Source organism: Triticum urartu, chromosome 5A (genome assembly GCF_056163025.1).
Source record: "Triticum urartu cultivar PI428250 chromosome 5A, HENAU_Tu73, whole genome shotgun sequence".
Taxonomy (NCBI): domain Eukaryota; kingdom Viridiplantae; phylum Streptophyta; class Magnoliopsida; order Poales; family Poaceae; genus Triticum; species Triticum urartu.
This window is the reverse complement of record NC_141877.1, coordinates 9320863-9330251: the sequence shown is the minus strand read 5'-3', so window position 1 is coordinate 9330251 and position 9389 is coordinate 9320863.

The window sequence follows — 9389 nt, the reverse complement described above, 5'->3', positions numbered from 1 at the left end:
CTGGGCTAACGGGCTTTAGTTGCATGCTCAGTGGCTGGGCTTTTTTCTGTTCGGCCTTTCTTCTTCTTTTTTCTGTTTATTTTTTCTTTTCTCGTCCAAAAATCCTAGTGCAAGCTCGGCTGCTATTTTTCTTAGAGAAAAGTAGACTTTTCCCCCTAAAAAGATCGCGTGCACCAGGTCTATGTTGCGGCTAGGGAGTCGGCGATGCCTGCCTAAGGGTGGGCTTGCTTATTTTGTTAGCGAGCCTGCGCGCTATTGGTCATGGGCTACGGCCTTGTAATATGCTCGCTGCCCGGCTTTGAACCCTACCCAGACTTCAGTCTCTAGCTATGTCGTGGCTTTTGGTTTGTCCGTGTAACGTCCGACCTCTTGACACTATGCCTATTCGTTAAGGGCTTTATTAATTTAAAGCCGGACGCCCCTAGGGTGTTTTTGTGTGCGATTTCGGGTGGTTTTGAGTAAATAATGATGACTGGGCACGCTGACTTTGGCAAAAAGAAGGGCGGCGACGCTGGCGAGTCCAGCCTTTGCGACGACGCGACAAAGAAAACCTGTTTCGCTCCGCCAAGCATCGAGATCCCTGTTGCCGAAGGCGGGCTTGGTAGCGGAGCCGGTGGGTCAATGTCCTTCTAGGAGCCGTGGCCGGAGATGACATCGAGGAGCGGCAGCAGACGAGGGCCATCGGAGAAACGCCTCATGTTGTTCGCTCTCCGGCTGGGCCTTCGTCGAAAATGCGGTGAGCCGGGTTGGGAAACTAGGCTCCTGTTTTTAACACAGTACAGGCGCAAGCGCTCATACATACGTGCATACACTCATCTTTATGAATGCACACACGCACACCTTACTCCTATGAGCATCTTTCAGAGATTAAGTCGGCATATTATTTTGAGATTTACGAAGCCATCGTAGGTGCCTCGTCATCGACGAAAACGTCTCCTCAGAAATGCTGGTGCCTGGTTTCTCTTCTTCGCCTCCCTCTCCGTCTCCGTCTCCGGTGGTCCATCGTTGTCGCCGATCCTCCTGCCGGCCTTGCTCATCTTGTCGACTCGTGCGCCGCCTTCAGCCAAAGATTGTTGAGGGAGCCGAGCGTGGGCATGCAGCGATCATGACGGAGGCATGGAGCTGGGCTAACGGGCTTTAGTTGCATGCTCAGTGGCTGGGCTTTTTTCTGTTCGGCCTTTCTTCTTCTTTTTTCTTTTTATTTTTTCTTTTCTCGTCCAAAAATCCTAGTGCAAGCTCGGCTGCTATTTTTCTTAGAGAAAAGTAGACTTTTCCCCCTAAAAAGATCGCGTGCACCAGGTCTATGTTGCGGCTAGGGAGTCGGCGATGCCTGCCTAAGGGTGGGCTTGTTTATTTTGTTAGCGAGCCTGCGCGCTATTGGTCATGGGCTACGGCCTTGTAATATGCTCGCTGCCCGGCTTTGAACCCAACCCAGACTTCAGTCTCTAGCTATGTCGTGGCTTTTCGTTTGTCCGTGTAACGTCCGACCTCTTGACACTCTGCCTATTCGTTAAGGGCTTTATTAATTTAAAGCCGGACGCCCCTAGGGTGTTTTTGTGTGCGATTTCGGGTGGTTTTGAGTAAATAATGATGACTGGGCACGCTGACTTTGGCAAAAAGAAGGGCGGCGACGCTGGCGAGTCCAGCCTTTGCGACGACGCGACAAAGAAAACCTGTTTCGCTCCGCCAAGCATCGAGATCCCTGTTGCCGAAGGCGGGCTTGGTAGCGGAGCCGGTGGGTCAATGTCCTTCTAGGAGCCGTGGCCGGAGATGACATCGGGGAGCGGCAGCAGACGAGGGCCATCGGAGAAACGCCTCATGTTGTTCGCTCTCCGGCTGGGCCTTCGTCGAAAATGCGGTGAGCCGGGTTGGGAAACTAGGCTCCTGTTTTTAACACAGTACAGGCGCAAGCGCTCATACATACGTGCATACACTCATCTTTATGAATGCACACACGCACACCTAACTCCTATGAGCATCTTTCAGAGATTAAGTCGGCATATTATTTTGAGATTTACGAAGCCATCGTAGGTGCCTCGTCATCGACGAAAACGTCTCCTCAGAAATGCTGGTGCCAGGTTTCTCTTCTTCGCCTCCCTCTCCGTCTCCGTCTCCGGTGGTCCATCGTTGTCGCCGATCCTCCTGCCGGCCTTGCTCATCTTGTCAACTCGTGCGCCGCCTTCAGCCAAAGATTGTTGAGGGAGCCGAGCGTGGGCATGCAGCGATCATGACGGAGGCATGGAGCTGGGCTAACGGGCTTTAGTTGCATGCTCAGTGGCTGGGCTTTTTTCTGTTCGGCCTTTCTTCTTCTTTTTTCTGTTTATTTTTTCTTTTCTCGTCCAAAAATCCTAGTGCAAGCTCGGCTGCTATTTTTCTTAGAGAAAAGTAGACTTTTCCCCCTAAAAAGATCGCGTGCACCATGTCTATGTTGCGGCTAGGGAGTCGGCGATGCCTGCCTAAGGGTGGGCTTGTTTATTTTGTTAGCAAGCCTGCGCGCTATTGGTCATGGGCTACGGCCTTGTAATATGCTCGCTGCCCGGCTTTGAACCCTACCCAGACTTCAGTCTCTAGCTATGTCGTGGCTTTTGGTTTGTCCGTGTAACGTCCGACCTCTTGACACTATGCCTATTCGTTAAGGGCTTTATTAATTTAAAGCCGGACGCCCCTAGGGTGTTTTTGTGTGCGATTTCGGGTGGTTTTGAGTAAATAATGATGACTGGGCACGCTGACTTTGGCAAAAAGAAGGGCGGCGACGCTGGCGAGTCCAGCCTTTGCGACGACGCGACAAAGAAAACCTGTTTCGCTCCGCCAAGCATCGAGATCCCTGTTGCCGAAGGCGGGCTTGGTAGCGGAGCCGGTGGGTCAATGTCCTTCTAGGAGCCGTGGCCGGAGATGACATCGGGGAGCGGCAGCAGACGAGGGCCATCGGAGAAACGCCTCATGTTGTTCGCTCTCCGGCTGGGCCTTCGTCGAAAATGCGGTGAGCCGGGTTGGGAAACTAGGCTCCTGTTTTTAACACAGTACAGGCGCAAGCGCTCATACATACGTGCATACACTCATCTTTATGAATGCACACACGCACACCTTACTCCTATGAGCATCTTTCAGAGATTAAGTCGGCATATTATTTTTAGATTTACGAAGCCATCGTAGGTGCCTCGTCATCGACGAAAACGTCTCCTCAGAAATGCTGGTGCCTGGTTTCTCTTCTTCGCCTCCCTCTCCGTCTCCGTCTCCGGTGGTCCATCGTTGTCGCCGATCCTCCTGCCGGCCTTGCTCATCTTGTCGACTCGTGCGCCGCCTTCAGCCAAAGATTGTTGAGGGAGCCGAGCGTGGGCATGCAGCGATCATGACGGAGGCATGGAGCTGGGCTAACGGGCTTTAGTTGCATGCTCAGTGGCTGGGCTTTTTTCTGTTCGGCCTTTCTTCTTCTTTTTTCTGTTTATTTTTTCTTTTCTCGTCCAAAAATCCTAGTGCAAGCTCGGCTGCTATTTTTCTTAGAGAAAAGTAGACTTTTCCCCCTAAAAAGATCGCGTGCACCAGGTCTATGTTGCGGCTAGGGAGTCGGCGATGCCTGCCTAAGGGTGGGCTTGTTTATTTTGTTAGCGAGCCTGCGCGCTATTGGTCATGGGCTACGGCCTTGTAATATGCTCGCTGCCCGGCTTTGAACCCTACCCAGACTTCAGTCTCTAGCTATGTCGTGGCTTTTGGTTTGTCCGTGTAACGTCCGACCTCTTGACACTATGCCTATTCGTTAAGGGCTTTATTAATTTAAAGCCGGACGCCCCTAGGGTGTTTTTGTGTGCGATTTCGGGTGGTTTTGAGTAAATAATGATGACTGGGCACGCTGACTTTGGCAAAAAGAAGGGCGGCGACGCTGGCGAGTCCAGCCTTTGCGACGACGCGACAAAGAAAACCTGTTTCGCTCCGCCAAGCATCGAGATCCCTGTTGCCGAAGGCGGGCTTGGTAGCGGAGCCGGTGGGTCAATGTCCTTCTAGGAGCCGTGGCCGGAGATGACATCGAGGAGCGGCAGCAGACGAGGGCCATCGGAGAAACGCCTCATGTTGTTCGCTCTCCGGCTGGGCCTTCGTCGAAAATGCGGTGAGCCGGGTTGGGAAACTAGGCTCTTGTTTTTTAACACAGTACAGGCGCAAGCGCTCATACATACGTGCATACACTCATTTTTATGAATGCACACACGCACACCTTACTCCTATGAGCATCTCTGAGAGATTAAGTCGGCATATTATTTTGAGATTTACGAAGCCATCGTAGGTGCCTCGTCATCGACGAAAACGTCTCCTCAGAAATGCTGGTGCCTGGTTTCTCTTCTTCGCCTCCCTCTCCCTCTCCGTCTTCGTCTCCGGTGGTCCATCGTTGTCACCGATCCTCCTGACGGCCTTGCTCATCTTGTCGACTCGTGCGCCGCCTTCAGCCAAAGATGTTTGAGGGAGCCGAGCGTGGGCATGCAGCGATCATGACGGAGGCATGGAGCTGGGCTAACGGGCTTTAGTTGCACGCTCAGTGGCTGGGCTTTTTTCTGTTCGGCCTTTCTTCTTCTTTTTTCTGTTTGTTTTTTCTTTTCTCGTCCAAAAATCCTAGTGCAAGCTCGGCTGCTATATTTCTTAGAGAAAAGTAGACTTTTCCCCCTAAAAAGATCGCGTGCACCAGGTCTATGTTGCGGCTAGGGAGTCGGCGATGCCTGCCTAAGGGTGGGCTTGTTTATTTTCTTAGCGAGCCTGCGCGCTCTTGGTCATGGGCTACGGCCTTGTAATATGCTCGCTGCCCGGCTTTGAACCCTACCCAGACTTTAGTCTCTAGCTATGTCGTGGCTTTTGGTTTGTCCGTGTAACGTCCGACCTCTTGACACTTTGCCTATTCGTTAAGGGCTTTATTAATTTAAAGCCGGACGCCCCTAGGGTGTTTTTATGTGCGATTTCGGGTGGTTTTGAGTAAATAATGATGACTGGGCACGCTGACTTTGGCAAAAAGAAGGGCGGCGACGCTAGCGAGTCCAGCCTTTGCGACGACGCGACAAAGAAAACCTGTTTCGCTCCGCCAAGCATCGAGATCCCTGTTGCCGAAGGCGGGCTTGGTAGCGGAGCCGGTGGGTCAATGTCCTTCTAGGAGCCGTGGCCGGAGATGACATCGGGGAGCGGCAGCAGACGAGGGCCATCGGAGAAACGCCTCATGTTGTTCGCTCTTCGGCTGGGCCTTCATCGAAAATGCGGTGAGCCGGGTTGGGAAACTAGGCTCCTATTTTTTAACACAGTACAGGCGCAAGCGCTCATACATACGTGCATACACTCATCTTTATGAATGCACACACGCACACCTTACTCCTATGAGCATCTCTGAGAGATTAAGTCGGCATATTATTTTGAGATTTACGAAGCCATCGTAGGTGCCTCGTCATCGACGAAAACGTCTCCTCAGAAATGCTCGTGCCAGGTTTCTCTTCTTCGCCTCCCTCTCCGTCTCCGTCTCCGGTGGTCCATCGTTGTCGCCGATCCTCCTGCCGGCCTTGCTCATCTTGTCGACTCGTGCGCCGCCTTCAGCCAAAGATTGTTGAGGGAGCCGAGCGTGGGCATGCAGCGATCATGACGGAGGCATGGAGCTGGGCTAACGGGCTTTAGTTGCATGCTCAGTGGCTGGGCTTTTTTCTGTTCGGCCTTTCTTCTTCTTTTTTCTGTTTCTTTTTTCTTTTCTCGTCCAAAAATCCTAGTGCAAGCTCGGCTGCTATTTTTCTTAGAGAAAAGTAGACTTTTCCCCCTAAAAAGATCGCGTGCACCAGGTCTATGTTGCGGCTAGGGAGTCGGCGATGCCTGCCTAAGGGTGGGCTTGTTTATTTTGTTAGCGAGCCCGCGCGCTCTTGGTCATGGGCTACGGCCTTGTAATATGCTCGCTGCCCTGCTTTGAACCATACCCAGACTTCAGTCTCTAGCTATGTCGTGGCTTTTGGTTTGTCCGTGTAACGTCCGACCTCTTGACACTCTGCCTATTCGTTAAGGGCTTTATTAATTTAAAGCCGGACGCCCCTAGGGTGTTTTTGTGTGCCATTTCGGGTGGTTTTGAGTAAATAATGATGACTGGGCACGCTAACTTTGGCAAAAAGAAGGGCGGCGACGCTGGCGAGTCCAGCCTTTGCGACGACGCGACAAAGAAAACATGTTTCGCTCCGCCAAGCATCGAGATCCCTATTGCCGAAGGCGGGCTTGGTAGCGGAGCCGGTGGGTCAATGTCCTTCTAGGAGCCATGGCCGGAGATGACATCGGGGAGCGGCAGCAGATGAGGGCCATCGGAGAAACGCCTCATGTTGTTCGCTCTCCGTCTGGGCCTTCGTCGAAAATGCGGTGAGCCGGGTTGGGAAACTAGGCTCCTGTTTTTTAACACAGTACAGGCGCAAGCGCTCATACATACGTGCATACACTCATCTTTATGAATGCACACACGCACACCTTACTCCTATGAGCATCTCTGAGAGATTAAGTCGGCATATTATTTTGAGATTTACGAAGCCATCGTAGGTGCCTCGTCATCGACGAAAACGTCTCCTCAGAAATGCTGGTGCCAGGTTTCACTTCTTCGCCTCCCTCTCCGTCTCCGTCTCCGGTGGTCCATCGTTGTCGCCGATCCTCCTGCCGGCCTTGCTCATCTTGTCGACTCGTGCGCTGCCTTCAGCCAAAGATTGTTGAGGGAGCCGAGCGTGGGCATGCAGCGATCATGACGGAGGCATGGAGCTGGGCTAACGGGCTTTAGTTGCATGCTCAGTGGCTGGGCTTTTTTCTGTTCGACCTTTCTTCTTCTTTTTTCTGTTTCTTTTTTCTTTTCTCGTCCAAAAATCCTAGTGCAAGCTCGGCTGCTATTTTTCTTAGAGAAAAGTAGACTTTTCCCCCTAAAAAGATCGCGTGCACCAGGTCTATGTTGCGGCTAGGGAGTCGGCGATGCCTGCCTAAGGGTGGGCTTGTTTATTTTGTTAGCGAGCCCGCGCGCTCTTGGTCATGGGCTACGTCCTTGTAATATGCTCGCTGCCCGGCTTTGAACCCTACCCAGACTTCAGTCTCTAGCTATGTCGTGGCTTTTGGTTTGTCCGTGTAACGTCCGACCTCTTGACACTCTGCCTATTCGTTAAGGGCTTTATTAATTTAAAGCCGGACGCCCCTAGGGTGTTTTTGTGTGCGATTTCGGGTGGTTTTGAGTAAATAATGATGACTGGGCACGCTGACTTTGGCAAAAAGAAGGGCGGCGACGCTGGCGAGTCCAGCCTTTGCCACGACGCGACAAAGAAAACCTGTTTCGCTCCGCCAAGCATCGAGATCCCTGTTGCCGAAGGCGGGCTTGGTAGCGGAGCCGGTGGGTCAATGTCCTTCTAGGAGCCGTGGCCAGAGATGACATCGGGGAGCGGCAGCAGACGAGGGCCATCGGAGAAACGCCTCATGTTGTACGCTCTCCGGCTGGGCCTTCGTCGAAAATGCGGTGAGCCGTGTTGGGAAACTAGGCTCCTGTTTTTTAACACTGTACAGGCGCAAGCGCTCATACATACGTGCATACACTCATCTTTATGAATGCACACACGCACACCTTACTCCTATGAGCATCTCTGAGAGATTAAGTCGGCATATTATTTTGAGATTTACGAAGCCATCGTTGGTGCCTCGTCATCGACGAAAACGTCTCCTCAGAAATGCTGGTGCCAGGTTTCTCTTCTTCGGCTCCCTCTCCGTCTCCGTCTCCGGTGGTCCATCGTTGTCGCCGATCCTCCTGCCGGCCTTGCTCATCTTGTCGACTCGTGCGCCGCCTTCAGCCAAAGATTGTTGAGGGAGCCGAGCGTGGGCATGCAGCGATCATGACGGAGGCATGGAGCTGGGCTAACGGGCTTTAGTTGCATGCTCAGTGGCTGGGCTTTTTTCTGTTCGGCCTTTCTTCTTCTTTTTTCTGTTTCTTTTTTCTTTTCTCGTCCAAAAATCCTAGTGCAAGCTCGGCTGCTATTTTTCTTAGAGAAAAGTAGACTTTTCCCCCTAAAAAGATCGCGTGCACCAGGTCTATGATGCGGCTAGGGAGTCGGCGATGCCTGCCTAAGGGTGGGCTTGTTTATTTTGTTAGCGAGCCCGCGCGCTCTTGGTCATGGGCTACGGCCTTGTAGTATGCTCGCTGCCCGGCTTTGAACCCTACCCAGACTTCAGTCTCTAGCTATGTCATGGCTTTTGGTTTGTCCGTGTAACGTCCGACCTCTTGACACTCTGCCTATTCGTTAAGGGCTTTATTAATTTAAAGCCGGACGCCCCTAGGGTGTTTTTGTGTGCGATTTCGGGTGGTTTTGAGTAAATAATGATCACGCTGACTTTGGCAAAAAGAAGGGCGGCGACGCTGGCGAGTCCAGCCTTTGCGACGACGCGACAAAGAAAACCTGTTTCGCTCCGCCAAGCATCGAGATCCCTGTTGCCGAAGGCGGGCTTGGTAGCGGAGCCGGTGGGTCAATGTCCTTCTAGGAGCCGTGGCCGGAGATGACATCGGGGAGCGGCAGCAGACGAGGGCCATCGGAGAAACGCCTCATGTTGTTCGCTCTCCGGCTGGGCCTTCGTCGAAAATGCGGTGAGCCGGGTTGGGAAACTAGGCTCCTGTTTTTTAACACAGTACAGGCGCAAGCGCTCATACATACGTGCATACACTCATCTTTATGAATGCACCCACGCACACCTTACTCCTATGAGCATCTCTGAGAGATTAAGTCGGCATATTATTTTGCGATTTACGAAGCCATCGTAGGTGCCTCGTCATCGACGAAAACGTCTCCTCAGAAATGCTGGTGCCAGGTTTCTCTTCTTCGCCTCCCTCTCCGTCTCCGTCTCCGGTGGTCCATCGTTGTCGCCGATCCTCCTGCCGGCCTTGCTCATCTTGTCGACTCGTGCGCCGCCTTCATCCAAAGATTGTTGAGGGAGCCGAGCGTGGGCATGCAGCGATCATGACGGAGGCATGGAGCTGGGCTAACGGGCTTTAGTTGCATGCTCAGTGGCTGGGCTTTTTTCTGTTCGACCTTTCTTCTTCTTTTTTCTGTTTCTTTTTTCTTTTCTCGTCCAAAAATCCTAGTGCAAGCTCGGCTGCTATTTTTCTTAGAGAAAAGTAGACTTTTCCCCCTAAAAAGATCGCGTGCACCAGGTCTATGTTGCGGCTAGGGAGTCGGCGATGCCTGCCTAAGGGTGGGCTTGTTTATTTTGTTAGCGAGCCCGCGCGCTCTTGGTCATGGGCTACGTCCTTGTAATATGCTCGCTGCCCGGCTTTGAACCCTACCCAGACTTCAGTCTCTAGCTATGTCGTGGCTTTTGGTTTGTCCGTGTAACGTCCGACCTCTTGACACTCTGCCTATTCGTTAAGGGCTTTATTAATTTAA